The 20708-nt window shown below is 41.7% G+C and overlaps 1 protein-coding gene and 1 pseudogene across 1 annotated transcript in view; one reads left to right on the top strand and one right to left on the bottom strand.

The window, feature by feature from the left end:
• ZNF671 (zinc finger protein 671) overlaps window positions 1–20708 on the bottom strand; it is a 38641-nt gene that overhangs the window by 15012 nt on the left and 2921 nt on the right. The window lies entirely within an intron of this gene.
• On the top strand, window positions 5745–9020 carry LOC122207969 (annotated as a pseudogene).

Below are 20708 nucleotides of genomic sequence, written 5' to 3'. Positions count from 1 at the left end.
GAGTACTGAAGTATGAGAAACAAAGGAATGAAGCTGAGCACATGTCTGTATTGAAATCCTGACCACAGTCCAAGCTTTGTCCACAAGTTTTGATTCTTTTTTTCTCTCCTGGAAACATGGAACAGTTGGAGGGAGAGAGAAAGGATATTTAGAGGACGTTAGAATGGTAAAAATCAATAGCAAAACTATGTTGTCATGGTAATTCATTCTTCTCGCGTATATTTTCAATGAACAACTGCCCTGTCTTAATTAGTGGGGTTTCAAGGAGTTGTGTATATATAGGAAATATCCTACCTCCAGAGATCTTTGTCCTGCATTGTTCATTGACACTGTCAGGATGCCTAAAGTGTTTTATGTTCAGCTGTTTTCAATACACCACCAAAAATCAGCAGTTAGGGCTATTTTCCCACCACAGTAATAGACACTTGACTCATTTAAATGACACTAGTTGAAAATCTTATCTCTAAAAATAAAGATCAAGACAATTCCTGGGGCTCCTGGCTGGCTCAGTCCATAGAGCATGTGACTCTTGATTTCAGGTTGTGCATTCAAGCCCTATGTTGGATGTAGAGCTTACTTAAAAAACAGAAAACAATGAGACAATTTTTTTATTTTTGTCCTGCAGGATAGGCTACGGGAAGATCAACAGATGGCATTTGGAATTTAAAATGTTATTTTTCAGGTCACTTGGGTGGCAGAGTGGGTTAAGCGTCTGACTCTTGATCTCAGCTCAGGTCATGAACTAACAGTTTGTGAGTTTGAGCCTCACATTAGGCTCTGCTCTGATAGCGCGGAGCCTGCTTGGGAATCTGTCTCTCCTTCTCTCTGCCCTTCCCCAACTTGTGCGCGCTCTCTCTCTCTTTCTCTCTCTCTTTCCCAAAAGAAATAAATAAACTTTAAAAATTGTTTTGAATTTTATTTTTCAAATTCAAGAAAAAAAAAGAGTGTCCTTTTAACAAAATCCTGAACAACTAACCACGGTTCATTTGAGTTAACTCTCCCTCAATACACGTGGTTCTGAAAATCAGCCTATTGGAGTCAGTCTTGTTCCAGTACTACAACTTCTAAAAGCTGGACAGCATCATTATTAAACTTCTGAAAATCAATCAATCAGTGATAAATTCCAGTCTGGAAAGACAGCCAACACTGGGATAGTCCCAGACCCCTACCCAACAGCCAGTCAGCAAGTACCTTACTCCAATGGCCGTGTTTCTGACAATAACCTTCTGAACAGTAGAGGTACTCCAGTGCCTGTGATAACAGAGCCAAAAGTCTGTCCAACCCTAAACACTCCCATTTCTGAAAGCCCAGCATGTGCTAAATACCAAACTTCCTAATACCCTATACAAAACTATAAAGCCCCAACTTTTCTTGTGGAGACCGTGCCTTATAAATACAGCTTCCTGGCACCTGGGTGGCTCAGTCAGTTAAGTGTCTGACTTTGGCTCAGGTCATGATCTCACAGTCCGTGGGTTCGAGCCCTGCATTGGGCTCTGTGCTGACGGCTCAGAGCCTGGAGCCTGTTTCAGATTCTGTGTCTCCCTCTGTCTCTGCCCCCCACTGACTTGTTCTCTCTCTCTCTCTCTCTCTCTCTCTCTCTCTCTCTCTCTCTCTCTCAAAAATAAATAAAAACATTTAAAAAGATAAGAATAAAAAATAAATACAGCTTCCTGTTACAAGCAAATAGGAAGTTTACCCTTTTTTGCATTAAGATATTTCTTATTGCTGCTGTAGCAAATTTAGTGGTTTAAAACACCAGAAATTTATTATCTTACAGTTCTGGAAGCCAGGAGTCTGAAATGAATCTTCTGAACCTAAATCAAAGTGTGAGCACAGTGGTTCCAGGGGAGATGCTTTTCTTTGCCTTTCCTAGTTTCTGCTGGCTGTCCACCTTCCTTGCAGTGGAGTAAACTACCTTCCTCATCACATTGCCTTCTCTTCTTCTGTAGTCAAATCTCCCTCTGTCCCCACCTTTGTCAGTATGTTTAGCGCTCATCCACATTAATCCATCCCAGACAATCGCCCAATCCCAAAACTCTTATCTTAGTCACATCTGGAAAAAAAAATCACATCTGCAAAATTTCTCTTGCCATATATGGGAGCCTTATTCAACCTACCACAGATATCAAATTCACTATTAGTTGAAACTGTGTAAAACTTCCAAAGGTTCAACTTGCATTTACACTTGTGGCTACAGTAGTCCTAATAGTAGCTGATAAATATATTGTCTGTGCAATGGGATATGCAATGGGTACAATATTAATTTCAGGTGGATAAGGTTTTATAGTACAAGAAGAATCACAGCTCTTAAAAGGTCATGGAAGAAATTCCCTTTGTGAAACATACAAAGCAGATTTTGTCAAAGGAGATATAAAAAGCATCATCATAAAGATACATCAAAATAAACTACATTAAAATGAAAGGCTTCTGTTAATTATAAAATATTATAAAATGGAAATGAAATGCACCATTCAGAAGATATTTAAAAGTTCTATAATTGTTTATCATGTAGTATCAAGATTTAATGTCAGTAATATCTCAAATTTTTTAAAAACTCACTTAAAATGTTCTGAAAGTCCTACAAAATAGGGGCGCCTAGTTGGCTCAGGCGGTTGAGTATCCGACTCTGTTTTGGCTCAGGTCATAATCTCATGGTTTGTGTGTTCAAGCCCCATGTCTGGCTCCTTGCTGACAGGGCAGAGCCTGCTTGGGATTCTCTCTCTCTTTCCTTCTCTCTCTGCCTCTCCCTCTCTCCCTGTCCCTCCCTGTTTCACTCTTCTGTCACTGTCTCTAGCGAGTAATAATAAACTTAAAAGTCCTACAAGAGGCCCCTGGGTGGCTCAGTTGGTTGAATGCCCGACTTCGGCTCAGGTAATGATATCACAGTTTGAGTTCGAGCCCCACGTCGGGCTCTGAGCTGACAGCTCAGAGCCTGGAGCTGCTTCGGATTCTGTGTCTCCCTCTCTCTCTGTCCCTCCCCTGCTCACTCTCTGTTTCTCAAAAATGAATAAATGTTAAAAAAAATTTTTTTTAAATGCAAACTGAAACGAAACTTATTAGCATGGCAAAACCAGTAAGCTGACATTGCCAAGTGCCATAATATGGTAGAAATGAGTGAATCTTATAAACTACTTTGGGTGAATGGTATGGTAAAATCATTTTGGAGAAGAATCTGGCATAAAGAAATATACTTAACACTTTGCAACTTGTGAAAAACAAGTCTTTGAATATACGCAATGACAGATATGTGTTTACATACACCTGAAAACATGGCAAAAATGGTGATAGTAGCCATGTGTTTTATGCCAGTCTCAGCCTGTCAATAACCAATATAATGTCTGGAATGACCCTTGTGATTCTTATTATGATTGTAAAACACCCTCAGTGATAACCATCAGGAAACTTTGAAAGAGACAAGATTACTTACAGGCCCTGAAAAGCACATGGCACACTTGGGGCCACAGAGCAAGTTTGCTGTAGGGAGAGAGAAATGGTGGGGGGGGGCAGGGGGAGGCAAAGAGGGGGAGCAGAGAGAATGGGCCTGGGGTTCTGTTTTTATTGAATTGGAAGATGGGGACCTAGAGTTTTATGGGCACATTCTTTAATGGTGAAATTAGAACAAAAAGGGGAATTTAGGGGCCCATGGCTGGCTCAGTTCGTAGAGCATGAAACTCTTTATCTCAGGGTGGTGAGTTCAAGCCCCATGTTGGGTGTGGAGACTACTTAAAAAAAATTGTTTTTAATCCAGGTGAGTGTTGTTGATGTTCTTCAACTTTTTGTATTTCAGTAACATGTTTGTTTTAAATTTTTAAATAGGAGAAAGCTTCTGACAGGACTGCTATTGATTTTTAACTTTCATTATATGTAGGAATACCTATAATTTCTTGTTAATTATAACTTTTCATGTGATTTTAAAAGGATTCTCAGCTTTCATATGTCAACTTTCAGTATGAATATGTACTTCCTCAATTACTGTAATATAATTCCTAATATGTTCCTAATCTTATACCATCAAAAATGCCAGATAGATCATTTCATTTATAAGTCTTTCCAATGTCTGTAAAGTACAAGTTCTCTTTCATTATAATTACAGTAGCATTTTCACACTAAAAAAAAAATGCCAGTAACTTATAGTCATGATTCAATTTTCCCACTTTTTCAAAAAGTTGTTTTTTATAATTGATATTTTTAAAATCATAAACAACATACTCACATTTTATGTTTATATTAGAATCTTCTCTTTTACTTCAAAAGTTTGTACTACATTCTTGTGTTATATTTGGTATATGTATGATGGTATAACTAGGTCATTTGTCTGGCATTAAGTTCCCACGTTCTCTAATGTAACTGCATCTCTTTAATGTCCTTGATGCAGGCTGGGTGGGCCCAAGGACCCAGAAGATATCCTACAGGAGCAGTCAAGAGACTCCTTGGCTTCCTGTAGAATAGAAATTAATCACTAGCCAGGATGAAATGAGAGCAGAGTTTATTAAAGACATAGAATGCAGATACAGAGCATCTGGGAGATTCAGAAGAGGAGAGGGAGTCTTGTTTTTTGTGGGAATGAGGATTTTTTTGAGGACAGTGGCCTGGTGTATGTGTCCTCTCAGGCATCCAGGAATTGGTCAAAACAGCATCCAGGAAGTGATCATAAATCACTTATGCCCTGGAGCCTGGGATCTCCGTGTCACGATATCTGGAGTCAGTGGTCTTGGAAAACACATAATGACCCGACCTAGTCACTTCTTTGGAACTCAAAAGTAATCATGAACTTCTTGTCCTTGTCTGAGAAGGACATACATTATAAGTACTATAAGGCATGTGTAGGGTGGGGGTGCAAGTCCTAGCAAGAACAGAAGCAGGAAAAGGAGCAAAAAGCAGTCCTTTATGGGGTCCCTTCAGTTTCCCTGTCTCATCATCACATTGCTTCCAACTAATGTACAATTAGAACCACAGGCATAAATCAAACCCAGATTAACTTTGGCCACAGGCAGGGCTCCATAGGCAGGGCTGGGACTTCTGATTTTAATCACGAACGGATGCTCTGAAGTCTGAGTGTCTCTGTTTTGCGATGTCAACTTTGCACGGTGAGTGCAACTGTTACTAGGTTTCTTCATCCACTATCAGGTTTGCTTACTGGACTGTTATCTATTGTGCCAGTTGTTGTTAGAAGTTTTTTGGCAAAAGTAATTGCCTGATGATCTTGGTTAAATCCATTATTTCATGACCTGTCAAGGCATGTCTGTATTCTACCTAATTTTATCAGGACTTATACATTTATGACCTAGGAATCATCTATAAAGACATTTTCTTCATTTTCGACTTTTTTACCCTTAAGTGCAGTCTATATATCAAAGCGAGAAAAGTGCCTGATATCTTCTCTTTCTCTAGCCATTTTCATAATGTCCCTTGGACAGGGGCCCGCCATTGCCCAGTGCCTCTCGCCATGGATGTAAGACTTTTCTCCTGGAATCTGGTGAATTCTTAATCTCAGCCATGGACAGGGCAAAATACATTTCCCAGAAAGCCACGCGTCGACGATGGCGTCGCTGAGCCTGTGAAGGTAACAGGAGTTTCCTTTTGATCACAAAGGGGCGTGGCGGTTATTTTGGTTGCTCCTGTTCCAGTTGCGTCTACGCAGGGTCGAGACGGTGATGGAACCGAGGAGTCGCTGGAGGAGGCGCTCAGCGCCGGGGAGGGATAGTGGTCTTCCACCCGGGTGTCCAGTCCACCCACAGAGTCCGATGGCGGCGGCCCGCCCAGGTACCCGGCTCAGGTAAACGCGCGGCCCTCGGGCCCTCCTCCCAGCCAGACTCTGAAGGCCCGAGCGCGGGGCGTCTGGTCGCGTCCCTGTCCCCAATCCCATGGGTCCGGGCCAGGGAGGCGCTCGTCGGCGGGGACCCCATGTCTGAGCGCCGGCGTGACGGGGTGCGGGAGTGTGCTGCAGGTGAGGGGCCGGCTTGTGCATTACCCGAAAATCGCCTGGCAGGGGGTGTTGAATGCCTCTATGCCAGGTTCACGGTTTAGGTATATTTGTCCACCTGCTTCTTGTTGCTGATGGCTGGGCCTAGTAATCAGTCTTCCCATAAGTAGACAACAGCACCAGCAGTGCCAAGGGCCTAGTTTCTTCTCTGAGTTGGGGAAATTGGGAGGAGGGTGGGCATAGGATAGACATACGGGAGAATGGACTGCAGGTCTTCAAGAAAGTTGGTATTTGTGGTTTCAGTTTTCCCAATCATGACAGGTCACTGTGACCTTCCAGGATGTGGCCGTGTACTTCTCCTGGGAAGAATCGGGTCTCCTTGCTAAGGCTCAGAGACGCCTGTACCATGATGTGATGCTGGAGAACGTGGCACTTGTGATCTCACTTGGTAAGGTCCCTAAACATACCCCTTACCCTTTATCCGTTGGCAAGTCAGCCCTTTTCACATCAGGACCCTGGGCACTGCCTCCTTTCCTAGTTCCCTGAATAGGTGCTGTGGTTGGTAGGGCTGGGATATGAACACTGTCCTCTCCTTCCTTGAGTAGACCCAACACCTCTTCCTTCTAGTCTCCCAGGGATGATCCAGAATCAGGAAACTTGCAGTCATCAATTCCATCTTGCTTGCCTCTCCATCACCAGGTGAATTTTCCAGATCCAAGCCACCCTAGGTTCTACTTCGTTCCTCTAGTTAACATTTCTTCATTCTTGTGCCAGAAATTGCCATCACTGACTTGGTAATTACTTATGTGGACCATGGGCTATTCTTGCAAGTTCTTTTTGTAATATTTAGTTTTGCTACTTGTGCTCTACAATGTACTGCATTATTTTTGGCCAGTGAGGGCTGCTTATCTGGCCTGACTTTGAGTATTTGAATCATCTAGGTTCTGTGTAGTTGCTCATCAAGGAGGTGTGGGGGAAAGGTTCACAGGATGGAAAGGAATCTAACTGCTGCAAGATGAACTCGAACACAGCCTGGTCCAAAGAAACGGCACCTGGGGGAGGGGAAAGCATGGCATCAGAGCTGTGTACAAAGCATACCAGAGACCTGTTTGCTTGCTTTGGGCAGAAGCACCCATACCTCATTTTGGCCTGTCTTTACCCATTCTTCACACTTGGCCACCTTGTCAACTCTACTACTTGTCACTTCTGCTCTTACTCCTCACCTCTCGGGGATAATCCTCACCTGTCTGGACTCCACATCTCAACGCTTTTTCACCGTGGTCCATCTGCAGTCTTGTACAACATTGGCCTCTGTGTCACAAGCTATGCACATTCTCAGTCTTTGAACAATAGCAGCTCTGTTGCAGTTGGATTTTCACGGGCCTGGACACCACATTCCATGTAGCACTCATGTGTCACCAGCAGGCAAGGTCCTGCTGAAAGTTGTTTGTAGAGGAATAGGCTATAGACATTGCCTGTTCTCTTTGTGTCACCCCGTGATTTTGTCCTTCACTTTGTAAGGCCTCCCGCATTCTGTCATCTTCAGTTGGCCAGTACTGCTAATCAGCCTCATCCTCAACCTGAACTCAATCACTTTCTCCTACTGTTAATCCTATGGACTCATTCTTGGGTTTGTCAGACATACATTTGTAATAATGCCATCTCCCTGCATAAGGTCAACATGTACTTCACCAGCGTTTCTCTGCTTTCAGGTGGTTGGCATGGAGCAGAGGATGAGGAAGGACCTTCTGAGCAGCATGTTTCAGATCAAGGGGGTTCACAGATCAGGCCTGTCAAGGCAGGTCTGTCTCCTCAGAAGGCCAACCCTTGTGAGATATGTGGCTTGATCTTGAATGACATTTTTCACTTGGCTGAGTACCAGGGAACACATCACAGGCAGACATTATGCATATATGCAGCATGTGAGGAACTATTTTATTTCAGAGCAAACCTTTATCGGCACGAAAAGCAGATGTTGGAGAGAAACTATTGAGAAGCAATGTAAGGAGAGCCTTATTTGTGAACAACTGCAAATTCTGTGTGTCAGGGAAGCCCTTCACCTTCAGGGAGGCTGGGAAGGACTTCCTGGATGACTCAGGATTTTATCAACAGGCCACACACACCAGGGAGAAGTCAAATAGTGGAATCAAGTTGAGGATGCCTCTCAAAGGAAAATACTCATTACAACAGGGAAGACCACAAAAACTTTAAGCTGCAAATGCACATTTGTTTAGTGCCAGACAGCCGCCCTGGAGAAAGATGTTATATTTGCAATGAATGCGTGAAATCCTTTAGCCAAGTCTTCTACCTCATTAGACATCAGAGAGTTCACACTGGAGAAAGGTCTTATGAGTGTAGTGAATGTGGGAGATCTTTTAGCCAAAACTCTAATCTCATTCAACATCAGAGAATTCACACTGAAGTAAGACATTATGAGTGCTATGAATGCAGGAAATCTTTTCACCAAGGCTCTGCACTCCTTCAACACAGAAGAGTTCATACTGCCGAAAGGCCTTATGAATGTAGTGAATGTGGGAAATCCTTTAGATATATGTCCAGCCTCATTACACATCAGAGAGTTCACACTGGAGAAAGGCCTTATGAGTGCAGTGAAAGTGGGAAATCCTTTAAGAAAAGCTCTGCACTCCTTCAACATTAGAGAGTTCACAGTGGAGAGAGGCCTTAAGAATGCAGCAAATGTGGGAAACCATTTTGCCAAAACGTTGTGCTCCATCAACACCAGAGGGTTCACACTACAGAAAAACCTTATTGGTGCAATGAATGTGAGAAATCATTTAGACATATACCCAGCCTCATTACACATCAGAAAGTTGACTGGAGAAAGGCCCTATGAGTGCAGCGAGTGTGGGAAATCTTTTGAGAAAAGCTCTTTTTCCTTTACCATCTGAGAGTTCACACTGGGAAAAGGCCTTATGAATGCAGCGAATGTGGGAAATCATTTCATCAAAATTTTGTGCTCCTTCAACATCAGAGGATTCACACTGGAGAAAAGCCTTATCAGTGCAGTGAATGTGAGAAATCCTTTAGTCAAAGCTCTACCCTCACCACACATCAGAAAATTCACACTGGAAAATAACCTTATAGTTTGAGGAATGTGTGCAATTCTATACCTACAGTTTCAAGCTCCTAAAATACCAAAATGCATACACTGGAGAAAGACTTTATGAGTGCATTGTATGTGGGAAATCCCCTACTAAAAACGCCAGCCTCGGGGCACCTGGGTGGCTCAGTTGGTTAAGCATCTGACTTTGGCTCCTCATGATCTCCCAGTTTGTGGGTTTGAGCCTGAGCTGACAGCTCAGAGCCTGGAGCTGCTTTGGATTCTGTGTCTCCCTCGCTCTCTGCCCCTCCCCCACTTGTGCTCTGTCTCTCTCTCTCTCTCTCTCTCTTTCAAAAATAAACATTAAAAATAAATAAATAAAATACATAAAAAATAAAAATTCCAGCCTCATGAAACATAGGGGAGTTCACACCACATCAAGGTCTTACAAATGCAATGAATGTGAGAAAGCCAGAAGCCCAAGGCCTTTACTCTCTGCATACCACAAATTTCACATGGGTGAAAACACCTTTAATGTGCAAGCAAGTACAATTTTTTGTTTCATATATCAAAACTTGGGGCGATCCCTAATGACGGTGCCGCCTGAATTGAACCTCATCCAAACACAAAAATCCCAGGTATGTTGGAGCTGCATTGCACTTTTTAACCTGCCCATGGCCTTTCCAGATTTATGCCATGGGTGGTTTCTGCGGAAAAAGCCATTTCACCTCTACTACCTGGCAGGTGCCTATAGTATGCATCTTTCACCCAATCCAGTGTGTTCAGGGAAGGGAACCTTGGTGTTTCCATTCACAGCAGGGATTACTGAGAAGTCTCAGCACTCACTCTTTTTTTCTCTCTTTGATAAGCTGTGCCTTGTACCTGACCCATTTTTGGCCTAGTGGACTCTGTTCTTAACTTGACAACATAGACTGACTGCCTTTTCTGGGGATATTATTGGTTTCATGTGACTTCCGTGATGGAGGTTCCCAGCCATCAAGTCACCGATACAGGAGTAACTTGACTCCCAATGCTCTGGTTTGTATGATAATAGAGCCTTTATTGGTTAAGCTACCTTTAATCTTGGAGTTCTGTTCACTCTATGGGATGATTTGAAAAACAGCTGGGTTTTACAAACACAAAGAATAACCTGTTGTTGGGATCCCAAGCTTCGTGTGCCTCAGAGGTGACAGTATGATGGCAGAGAGTTGTTCTCCAGGTTTGCCCTTGTTTGCATTGCTGCCCAAGGCCTCCAATGAAAACCTTCAAGATCTCTGGGCCTAGTTTGTAGACTGAATGCCATAATATTTTCTGGGTTCAGAGGTACCTGAGGAGGGGGCAGTTCTCACGACTCCTGTGGTGCTTCTGAGAGCACCATGAAATTATTCACAGGGAATGTTGCCTTGGGCTCAGCACTGGTGAGGAAAACCTCCCAGGTCTTGCAGTGGAGTCATGGGCCAAATTTTGATGTTCAAAATTCTGTAGGGTAGCATCATTGTAAGACTAGAAGGGTAACTACAATTGTCACAGAAACACTAGATTAAGGACGCCTAGCTGGCTCAGTCACAAGAGTGTGTGACTCTTGATCTCCAGGTTGTGAGTTTCAGCCCCACGATGGGTGTGGAGATTACTAAAACAAAAGAAAAAAAAAAACATAAAAGAAACTTAAAACACACACACACACATTAATAGTAAGAGGAGGATACTAACAAAGTGCTTAGAATGTGTTTTTTAAAGGGGTTTCCACAATGTTCCAATCACTATAGCTGTGAAGTATTGGTAGATACAGAACTTCTCTGACCTGAACTGTGAATCTTCTATAGCATAAGGCACAGTGGGATAAAATAATCTAAAAGTTTTGTGGATTCTTGTAGCCTCTCTGGGATGTCCTCCAGGCCATTTCCGTGCAGAGAAAAATATGAGTACAGAGAGAAGGGATAGCTCTTCTTCAAGTTATGGGAACCTTAGGACCCAGCCAGGATTCCTACTGAATCTGGTGCTAAGTCTTCATTATTCACTTAATTTTTGGCCACTGAGGCAAGAAGCCCTTCCCAGGGCATGAGGAGAGAGATGATGAAGTCAATGTAAGGGATTCTTAAAATAGGACATACAAATTTCTTTCGAATTATATTTTTAAAATGTTAATGAGGCATAAATGATAAAATATATTTTCAAAAAGTAATTTGATAAATTTTGACATTTATATATAAATAAATGAAACCATCATGTTTGTAATTAACCTATCCCTCACCCCCACACTTATCTTTAATGATGTCACTGTGCTCTGTAGTCAAATATTGATTTACCTTCCATTACAATATATTCATCTGCATTGTCTGAAACTTTATTATTAAAGTCATTAAGTGTTTGTTCTGTGGATTTGCCACTATTAGTTTACGCATTCATCTGTATGAATACGAGTTGTCTTCAGTTTTTGACTGTTGCAGGTAAAACTACAGAGGTTTGAATACAAATTTTCATATGAATAGGTTTCATTTTTCTTTTGTTAATACTTTGGAGTACATGTCTGAGTTACAGGGTTAGTGGATATATAACTTTTTAACGAACTCCATACTGTGATCTAAAACAGTTGTTTCCTTTTGTATTCCTAACAGGAGTGTTTGGAACTTCTAATTCTTCCATATCCTTGGCAGTAGTGGGTATGGTTAATCTTTTTAAAACCTTTAACCCTTTTAATAATTGTGTAGCAGTGTCCTACTGTGGTTTTAAACTGTATTTCTCAGATATTTTATGATGTTGAGCATTTTTTCATTTGTTGATTTGCCAGCTGTACGTCCCTTTTGGCAAAATGTCTTTTTTATACTTTCGCCAAGTTTTTAAGATATATATAAAAGAATGAAACAACAAAGACTTATTCATAACTTTATTCACTCTTTAGTATGTGACATTTTTGCAATAAAAAGAATTGCTTTTAAATACCAGAAGAATATTTCCTAAATCATCTTCTGCTATACACAATACAGTGACCACACACAGCATATACTTTAGAGTTTAACATGCATTAACATGTTCTCCATCACATAAGACTAAATACCTAACAATAAAATAAATCAAGCCATCATTTGTAGTGTGTGCAGTTTCCCCAGTGTAAATATTCCCACCGTGGCCAAGTGAAAACCGCCAGTGTGATATCACTGTAGCTGGAGTTCCAAGGTGCCAGGAGTATGCTAATCTATCTTTTTTTCCACCATAGCAATCCAGTGGCCACAAATAACCTCAAGAACACAGAAAATAAATGTAGTGGAGTGACTAGAAAGGTACAAGTTTTTATATATTTTTAAGCAGTTTCGTTTTGGTACAATTGCATAAAATAAGCTGCACATATTTCAAACGTATGTGTTCATGTACTTGGTTACAACTTAAACCAAAAGCTTCCTATTACCACCCCTCATTTCCCCCTGTTTTTATTTTAAAGAGGTGGCCACAGATATTTGAGAAAGACATTTCTGTTCATAAAGGTGGAATAAAAGGGAGAGACCTATCTTTCAAAGGGATATACCTTAAAGAGATGCAGAATTAACAAGTTTTCTAAGGTAAATGAGGAAAGGGAGGGGAGTAGAAACACCCCCATTGTCTTTCTTTCTTTTTTTTTAATGTTTATTTTTGAGAGGGAGCAAGAGAGAGACAGAGCACGAGTTAGGGAGGAGCAGAGAGAGAGAGGAAGACACAGAATCTGAAGTAAGCAGGCTCCAGGCTCTGAGCTGTCAGCACAGAGCCCGATGTGGGGTTCAAACTCATCAACTGTGAAATCATGACCTGAGCTGAAGTCAGATGCTTAACTAACTAAGTCCATCAGGTGCCCCAAACACCTCATTTTCAAAAGAGAATTAAGCCTCTTATTTTTAATTTATATTTGTCTTTACATGACATACCTGTGAAGGAGCATGAAGCAAGCTGAGGGCAAAGTACAAGTTAGCACACACACCCTCCCCAGGTGGGACATGAATGATATTCCTTGGACACTCCCAGCTGCCCCAAAACAGGAAAGGACAAAACAAACAAACCAAACAAACAAACAAACAAAAACATGGATAAACTGATAAGAGTCTCCACCATTTTACCAGAAAAAGGCAATCCCATCGTAGCCTAAAGTCCAGGAACTTCCTACTGTCTTAATGTTAATGCCTTGCTAGAGAGAAAAACAACCTCAGCTTGACAAGAGCTAGGCTTCCAATAAGTCTTCAGCATGTGAAAGTCTCTTTGGAAACTCCCTCTTGACATTATCTACCCTCTGGACTTTATCTCCCCTGACTCCATAAAACACTCACCCCCACAACCCCAGTGCAGCTCTTCCTGCCCACGGGTCCTGTCCTCGTGCTTTAATAAAATCACCTTTTTGTACAAAAGACATCTTCAAGAATTCTTTCTCCAGACCTCATGAACCCCCCATCACTCTAAAACTTCATCACCCGGAAACACAAAAAGCGTAACTGTGTTTCCCTAGCACATTGTTCCACAGCCTGGAATCAAACATTTCAGATATCGAATGTGACGAGTATGTGGTGATGATACCAAAGCACAGCCTGGAGACCAAAGTGGACTGGGCACCCTGTGTGACAGATGTAGGCTTTAGGAGAGCCTAGATCCAGGTCTAGCCTGGGTCAACAGAAACAGATCAGAAAGAACTTTAATACAGGAAAAGAATTGTTTTATTTGAGCCACATTAGTATAGCTGCCTAGGAAACGTGATCTTCATGCGGAAAAAAGTGCTCCAGAGAATGAACAGTTTTTATAGGATTATATACTTTTTACATAAAGAGCCACAAATCAGTGTATCAGAGGTATGTTCTTGTAAAAGTTTAAAAAGATCATAGATTGGGGCACCTGGGTGGCTCAGTCGGTTGGGCAGCCGACTTCAGCTCAGGTCATGATCTTGCGGTCCGTGAGTTTGGCCCCGCGTCGGGCTCTGTGCTGACAGCTCAGAGCCTGGAGCCTGTTTCAGATTCTGTGTCTCCCTCTCTCTGGCCCTCCCCTGTTCATGCCCTGTCTCTCTCTGTCTCAAAAATAAACGTTAAAAAAAATTTTTTAAAAAAGATCATAGATTAACACGTAGGCAGGAATAACAAGTTTCAATGTCCAGGAATGCAAGGAGTAGGAGCACTGATCAATACTGTAAGGGTGGGGAAAAAAATTGTAAGGGTGTACATTTAAGGCTATTCGTTTACAAAGCAGACATACAATTTATGCTTGATGGGCCATGAGTCAGGCTTTCAGTTCAAACAAACTTTAAGTATAATCGTACTGACTTAGAAAGAAATCTAAAATGGCTTCCCTTAGGGGTGCCTGGGTGGCTCAGTCAGTTAAGCTTCTGACCAGCTCAGGTCATGATCTCTGGCTCTTGAGTTCGAGCCCCACATCAGGCTCTGTGCTGATAGCTCAGAGCCTGGAGCCTGCTTCGAATTCTCTGTCTCTGTCTGTCTCTGCTCGTCCTTTCTCTCTCTCTCTCAAAAATAAACATTGAAAAAGTTAAAAAATAAATAAAATAAAATGGCTTCCCTTATATATCGGGCTTTTAGAATTTTTCTCTCATCATTTCTCCCTTTTGATCATATTCTTTCAACAGAAAACATTGCTGATTATTTTGTCCCTCAATGCCAAGGTGGCTACTCATTTGCCCTAGATCCAACATGTGCCTCCATTCTAGGCCAATTTAGGTTACTTAGGAGTCTACATGGAGGTGTCAACAGTGCAGCCTTCAATAGGGTATATTATTACCATTTGTTCAGTGAGGATCCAATTGTTGTGCAAACACTCTATGTGTGCTTTGTGGTTTTTCTCTTTACATTTTTAATAATATTTATAGCATAAATACAGAAATCATAACAAAAATCCAATCAATAATATTTGAAGCAACCACTGGGGAGTAGGTACAGAATTAGAAGGGCAAGAGAAGAATCCAAAAAATCTATTACAGATATTTTGATAATCTTGAATGAATTTAAATATGTTTGCCCCCTTTATCCACAGTTATTTGTGCTTTGTGATATGTTTGAGCTTTAAGATAAAATACATGCCTTTCAAGACTACATAGGCCTTTACCCCCTCTTCTCTAGCTCTGGGAACCAGAAATGTCTTTCTCAAGAACCCAGGAGCTGTCCCTTCAAGATGCAAAAGCATCAAGGGAGACAGCTCCTCTATTAGTTCCTGACAGTCCCCTGCCCCGGAGGGTGGGAGCCTCCTCTTCGTGGACACCTTGCTCCAACCCACAAAGCTACCTCCCGTTACTAGGATGAGGTTTGTCTTTCCTCAATTCCTTTTCCAATAAGCTAACACAGATAGTCACCTCAATGACCAAGTTAGAACAAACTCTATGACAAATACTGCTGTCAAGCTGTCTTACTTGAGGACTAGTTACTGTGTATCTGAAATATATGTACCTACTGGGTTGTATCTGTTGGCTCTAGAAGGAAGTGAGATTTATTTCCCCTGTCTTTGCAGTTTCATGGTGAATGATGGCAATTCATGGCACATTGCGCCATTGACTAACAGTGTTTTCTGTCTCTACTGTCTCTGTGGAGAGGATCTGTGGGTGGAAGAAGATTGTTTTGTGTCCCCAACAGTTACCATCACACAAGTCTGCAGCAACAAACCTCATCGTCTGTCTCATCACTATTTAGTGTACACATCATGGGTGAGGGGGATCAGCTGGACAGTGTCAGAGACTCCATAAGCCACACCTAGAACATACCAAATTTTAATGAAAATGCCCCAGCAACATCAACAAATAAGAATTTAAAAAGGTAAGCAGACCCTGAATGTTAAAAGACTTCTGAGACACAGCTACTGAAAACTGTAAGGATGTATATTGGATTCTGATTGCAATTAATCTGACTTAGAAACAAACACATTTTGGGGCACCCGGGTGGCTCAGTCAGTTAAGCATCTGATTTTGGCTCAGGTCATTATCTTGTGGTTCATGAGTTCAAGCCCCACATCAGGCTGTGTGCTGACAGCTCAGAGCCTGGAGCCGGCTTCGGATTCTGTGTCTCCCTCTCTCTCTGCCCCTTCCCACTCATGCTCTGTCTCTCTCTCTCTCTCAAAAATAAAAACATTAAAAATTAAAAAAGAACACATTTTGAGATGACTGAACATTGATAAAACATATTTTTGTGGTAACTACTGGCTTATAAAGGAGACCTTACATTTTAAAAATGCATTCTGAAGAGATTATGCATTAAATGATAACAATGTCTGGAAAAATATGTAAACTAACCCACTTGTATACACAGGGATAGACAAAGCAAGAACAGCCATGAAATGATAAATAATGGTGGAAAATTGGAGAAGGGTTCACCTGGCTTCTAATATTGTCATTTCCTTCGTGAGTGTGTGTACACTTATATATTTTTTTAATGTAAGCTCTATGCTCAATGTGAGGCTCACAACCCTGAGATGAAGAGTCACATGCTCTAACAACTGAATCAGCCAGGAGCCCCTTGTAAATATTTGAAAATAACCATAACCAGGGGCGCCTGGGTGGCGCAGTCGGTTGAGCGTCCGACTTCAGCCAGGTCACGATCTCGCGGTCCGTGAGTTCGAGCCCCGCGTCAGGCTCTGGGCTGATGGCTCGGAGCCTGGAGCCTGTTTCCGATTCTGTGTCTCCCTCTCTCTCTGCCCCTCCCCCGTTCATGCTCTGTCTCTCTCTGTCCCAAAAATAAATAAAAAACGTTGAAAAAAAAAAAAAAAAAGAAAAAAGAAAATAACCATAACCAAAGATAGACGGTGTCACTGTATCAGTAATTTTATGTGTTGACAAGGATGAATTTTATTTTATTTTATTATTTTTTTTATGTTTATATTTGAGAGAGGATAGAGCGCAAGCAGGGGAGGGGTAGAGAGAGCCAGAGAGAGAATCTGAAGCAGTCTCCAGGCTCTGAGCTGTCAGCACAGAGCCACGCAGGTCTGGAACTCACAGATTGAGAGATCACGACCTGAGCCGAAGACACTTAACAACTGAGCCACCCAGGCCCCGCGAGAAGGATGAATTTTAAAAGGAAGGAGGATATTTTTGGTTTCAGGGTGTAAGCTTGAATCAAAACATCAAAATGTACATGTTAAGTATGTGTAGTTTGGGTACCTGGGTGGCTCAATCAGTTGGTGTCTGACTCGTGATTTCAGCTCAGGTCATGATCCCAGGGTTGTGGGATCAAGCCCTGCATGCGGGTCCGCGCTCTGTGTGGAGCCTGCTTGGGATTCTTTCTCTTTCTCTCTCTCTCCCTCTGCCCTACTCCCCCGTTCTCATTCTCTTTCTCTCTCTAAAACAAAAAACAAACAAAAAAAGTTATGCACAGTTTAAGTCAATACACCTCCACTGTTTTAAAAATCAAATATAAAAACTACTGATTTCCTAGTCATTATACTACATTTTATTATTTTTATGTTCTTGGGTTAATTGCAGCATTCTATCAGTATGGTAGAAATAGAATACAACAGTAGGCTACTGGCAATTCTTCCCAGTTCCATTTTCCCAACTGCCTTTTCCACTGATGTTTTTAAATTGGTCATGCTGACAGTATTTACACCAGGAAAATTGACAAAATGAACACTACAAATCATGGCTTGATTTATTGTACTGTTGAATATCTACACCTAAAAATATGATGGAGAATATATTAATAAGGAGGTAAAACTTAAAAGTATATGCTATATGTGGTCACTGCACTGTGTACAGCACAACATTTTGAAAATATTCTCCTGGTATTCAAAGACAGTATGGCTGACAGCAAACAAGTCACATCAATGAAAAATGAATGAGGTTCTTAACATAAGTGTTTGTTGTTTCACTCTTATCTGTTAACAAAAAGAGAAATAGCCAAAATTCACTTTTAAAAATAAGCAAAATTTGGGGTGGCTGGCTGGCTCAGTCAGTAGAGCATGCGACTCTTGATCTCAGGGTTGTGAGTTCAATCCCCACATTGGGGGAAGAGAATACTTAAAACAAAATAAAATTTAAAAAATAAAAAATAAGCAAAAGAAATGAATAGATATTTTACCAAGGAAGACATACAGGTTGCAAATAAATGGGGAAAAAATGCTCAACATCACGAAACATCAGAGAAATGCAACTAAAACCACAGTGAGATACTGCTACACATTTGTTTAAATGGGTGAAAATTTCAAAAGACTAACCATCCCCACTATTAGCAACGATATGGAGAAACTTAAACTCTCATACAGTGCTGATAGGAATATAAAACAGAACAACAATTTTATTTAAAAGTTTATTTACTTATTTTGAGCAAAAGAAGAGTGTGAGCAGGACTAGGGACAGAGAGGGAGTGAGAGAGAGAATACAAAGCAGCCTCCATGGTGTCAGCCTGGAGCCCAACACAGGGCTCAATCTCACAAATCGTAAGATCATGACCCAAACCAAAACCAAAGGTCAGACGTTTAACTGACTGAGCCACCCAGGTGCCCTAAGAATAACCATTTTAGATCACAGTTTGATGCTTCCTAAAAAGTTATATATTTTCCAGCATTGGAACCCAAGATATTATCACAGCTAAATGAAACATACATATGAAAAATTGTATTAAAATCTGTGTAGCAGTATTATTTGCAGTAGTCAAAAACTGGAAACAAATATTCATAAGCAAATTAACAAAATAATGGCATATCCACAGAACATATTTTTTCAGCAACATAAAAAGCATGAACTACTCATACAAGCATCATTAACAAGCCTCAAAATGAATACACTGCAACGAGGGTTCCCAGGGGGAAAAGAGTAAACACTTATGACTTCAGTCATATAAAATTTTAGAAAAAAAATAAACTTCTCTATTATAAAGGAAACTAAATCAACAGCTGACTGGAGAGCAGAGGAAAGGAGATTATAAAAGGTAAGGAGGTAATTATGGGGTGATGAATAAGTTCATTATCATGATTGTGATAAAGGCTTCAGGAGTTGAAACGAATATCAACTCTTACTAAGTTTTACAATTTAAATATTGTAGTTTATTGCACATCATTTGTACCTTCTCAAAGCTTTAAAATACGATTCAAAATAAAAATATGTAATTTCTTCCGTTTTTGGAGAATCAAGCTTGGCAACACTATACTGACTCCACCATTGGACTCTGCATGCCCTGGGAGGGACGACTTGCCTCAGTGGTGACAAATACTGGTGAGCAGTGAAGGCCATTTCCACCTGATTCAATAGGAATGCAGGCTGGTCACAAAGGCCACAGAGCTAAACTACAAGATCTCCCTCCTCCTCGTGCTCATCATCTACCTGTACAGCAGTGGGCTTGAGGTGAAAAGCCCAGATAGGCTACAGGAAACAACAAAACCTTTATTTTCTCTGACAAGCCATCAGACACCCAAGATGCACAGTTCTGGAGGTCCTGAGAATTTGTGCACCTGCTCATCCTTCACAGCCACAGAAACTACTGTGCACACCCTTTAAAAGAGGTACATTTCAACCAATTTGTTGCAGTCTCCTTCCTCCACTTCATAGAAATCCAGTGTTTGTGTAACATGTATGATTGCCCCTATAATCTTACAACCAGTGACACTGGCCCGAGGAATTCAGGACATCGGGGCCTGTGGTTCCACTGTGGACTTGGGAACAGGCTCCCCTCACCAGTACTAAGCAAGATGCAATACCTCGTGAGCAAGAGAAGAACTTCATGTGGCTCTGAAAACACTAAAGGTTGGCCTAACAACTGTTCCCTCCATAGGCTGACCTCTAACCCAGAGTATGCTGGACAAATTCAAACAGCATCCAATAATAAGTCAGACTTCCCGTGGCTCCCATTAGCAATGGTAGCCTCAAATCATTCTATGATGGTCCAGCTACATACCTTGCCTCAGATTTAGCCACTCAGAACCACGTGTGGGTCTCAGACACTCAAGGTCCTACACTGCTTTTGCCGCACTTGCTGTGCCCTCAGCAATTACAACTTTCCTCTGTCCATCCAGTCCTCATTCCGAGCCAGCCCCACTGACTACCCACCTCAGGCCTAGTGATTCTCACAGATGACCAGATTTGCCCCTCACCATACACCAGGCTGAAGGAAAACATCCCAGGTTCCATCAAAGTCAAAACAAAATCTTGGTGAGTCCGTAAAGTGGAGAATAAGCACCTATTCCAGCCTGAGTGTTATTTGCCTCAGTTACCCCTTGCCTCCGCATCCATCTCATGTCCACTCTTCCCTTGGAAGCCTTGACCATCTGCCAGACTATCCTGTCTGATGCCTTCATGGTCACTTGTCTCCCTTATCTGTGGATATGAAACCCAACACCATCACCCCGGTACGCAAGCAAAAGACCCAGTCCTTGGGCCCCCACCCTTCCCTTCTTCACCTCCTAATAGCATTGCCACCATAACCTGAAGTTGCCTTTCTTAAATGTGACCATAGCATACTCACCTTGGTCTTTACAATATCTCGTACATTTTAGATGTATCCAATCTGAATTCCTCCCCAGATTTCTCAACCTGTGTGTCCAGCTGCCCATTTTAGGGCTCCATTTCATGGTCTCTGATATAGCTTAGACTCTTAACAAGGTCAACACAGACCTCCTTATACCCCCGGTAAATATTACACCAGTTACCAAGTAGCTCGTCTCAAATGATACAACTTTCATCCCAACTGCTGTTAAGACCCTTGTGTACCCTGGGGTCATCATTGATTACTCTGTTTCATTCCCTTGCCCTCCACATTAGAAAATCTACTTGCCCTTTAAAGTAGGCAACCAGTG

Source organism: Panthera leo, chromosome E2, assembly GCF_018350215.1.
Source record: "Panthera leo isolate Ple1 chromosome E2, P.leo_Ple1_pat1.1, whole genome shotgun sequence".
In the NCBI taxonomy this organism is placed as follows: Eukaryota; Metazoa; Chordata; class Mammalia; order Carnivora; family Felidae; genus Panthera; species Panthera leo.
The sequence above is the reverse complement of the archived record's forward strand: the minus strand, read 5'-3'. Positions and strand labels throughout refer to the sequence as shown.